The following is a 2,500-nucleotide window of genomic DNA, read 5'->3' as shown; positions in this document are numbered from 1 at the left end:
TAAATCTACAAAGACACAATGCAACTCTTTCTGGCCTTCTCTATACTTCTCAATCAACCAACCTTTTCTCTCTCTCTCTCTCTCTCTCTCTCTCTCTCTGTCTCTCTCATTTTCTTCATTTATCAGCCCGTCAAAGTAGTCCTTCCACTTCGTAGCACACTCTCCTCGCTTGGCAGCACATTTCCATCTGTATCTTTGATCGCCCTAACTTGTCGCACATCCTCGGCAGCTCGGTCTCTCTGTCTAGCCAATCTGTACAAGTCTTTTTCTCCTTCCTTAGTGTCTAACCTGTCATACAGCTCACCGTACGACTTTTCCTTTACCTTTGCCACCTCTCTCTTTGCTTTACGCTGCATCTCCTTGTACTCCTGTGTACTTTCTTCATCTCTCTGACTATCCCACTTCTTCTTTGCCAACCTTTTCCTCTGTATACTTTGCTCTACTTCCTCCTTCCACCACCACCACCACCACCACCGCCAAGTCTCCTTGTCTTCCGATGACACACCAAGTACCTTCCTAGCTGTCTTCCTCACTATTTCTGCAGCGCTTGCCCAGCCATCTGGCAACTCTTCACTACCACTCAGTGCCTGTGTTAACTCCTGCCTGAACTCCACACAACAGTCTTCCTTCTTCAACTTCCACCATTTGATCTTCGGCTGTGTCTTCACTCGCTTCCTCATGTTGGTCTCCAAAGTCATCTTACAGACCACCATCCGATGCTGCCTAGCTACGTTCTCCCCTGTCACCACCTTGCAGTATGCAATCCCTTTTACATCGCGCCTTCTACACAAGATATAGTCCACCTGTGTGCACTTTCCTCCACTCGTATACGTCGTCACCCTGTGCTCCTCCCTCTTCTTGAAATATGTATTCACCTCAGCCATTTCCATCCTTTTCGCAAAATCGAACACCATCTGTCCTTCCACATTTCTCTCCTCGATTCCATACCTTACCATCAACTCCTCACCACCTCTGTTCCCTTCAGCAACGTGTCCATCGAAGTCCGCTCCAATCACCACTCCCTCCTCCTTGGGTACCCTTTCCACCACGTCGTCCAACTCAACTCCAGAATTCTTCTTTTTCGTCCATCTTACACCCGACTTGCGGGGCATATGCGCTGATAACCGTCAGCAATACACCTTCGATTTCCAGCTTCATAATCCTCACTCTGTCTGACACTGTGTTCACCTCCAGCACGCTCTTGACATACTCTTCCTTCAGAATGACCCCTACCCCATTTCTCCTCCCATTCGCACCATGGTAGAAGAGTTTGAACCCACCTGCGATACTCCTGGCCTTACTCCCCTTCCACCTTGTCTCTTGTCACCTTTCTTCTTTCCATCACGTCAGCCAGCTCTCTCCCTTTACTAGCCATAGTGCCAACATTCAAAGTTCCGACTGACTCTCACCTCCACACGCCTACCCTTCCTCCTCTCTAGCTGCCTCTGGACATGCCTTCCCCCTCTCCTTTTCCTTCGCCCAACAGTAGCCTAGTTTCCACCGGCACTCCGCTGGTTAACAGTACCGATGGCGGTCGTCGGTAACCCGAGCCTCGACCGATCCGGTATGGAAATCTTATTTATGATCCGCATATTTGATTTGGCAAAGATTTGACGCCGGATGCCCTTCCTGACGTAACCCTCCCCATTTGTCCGGGCTTGGGACCTGCACTAAGAATGCACTGGCTTGTGCATCCTCAGTGGCTGGGTTGCACGCTTTTCTATGTTTGCCCCTCACTTTTGTGGCGTGAACGATCAATTCTAGTAATACAGGTGTGTTTATGTTAGGTATCACAGACACACGCACACGCACAATATATGTCCAAAAGTATTGACATAACTGACCATTACACCTACAGGAGCTTTTCTGACATCTCATTCTGAATCCATAGAAACCCATATTCCACGAAGCTCCCGGCGCACAGTTTTTGTGCCGATGTTAATGCCAGGAGAAGTTTGGATCTCTGCAGTTATTGAGTGAACAGAGCGTTGGCGACTTGAGTTGCTGTTGTCCCTAAAGGCTTGCACTTTTCAATAATATGATGATATATGAAGCATAGAGAGTAAACGGGATAGATACCTTTTGAACAGCACCCTGTAGTACAGCACTTTGAAGGTACATATGTCGTCACTTGCTGTAGTGGTTTTTACTGATGGGCGTGGCCAGGTTTTCAGAAGCCTCTCAGTTGTCAATGTGAGAGCCAGGGGACGCGTCTGCCGTACGTTTAGGGTTAGGGTTAGGTGATTTCTCTGGTAGGGCTGCTTACACCACACCCCGGACTGGATTTGTTGCGTGTTTGTGTCCTGATCGATGGGCCAACTTAACACGCCTTCGGAGGGTGTCCGCCGGCCGGCTTTGCCGGCGTTCGGGCGGTCGGTTCCTCCGGTCTGGCGGATCGATGTCCTTTATTTAATGTTCTTAGTGGCGAGCAGAGTGCGGAGTGGGAGGGGCTCTACCGCGTAGTCGTCCTCTCCGTTGCACAGCTCGACAGCGTGCTCGG

This window comes from Lampris incognitus, unplaced genomic scaffold (assembly GCF_029633865.1).
Source record: "Lampris incognitus isolate fLamInc1 unplaced genomic scaffold, fLamInc1.hap2 scaffold_91, whole genome shotgun sequence".
Classification (NCBI taxonomy): Eukaryota; Metazoa; Chordata; class Actinopteri; order Lampriformes; family Lampridae; genus Lampris; species Lampris incognitus.
The sequence above is the reverse complement of the archived record's forward strand: the minus strand, read 5'-3'. Positions refer to the sequence as shown.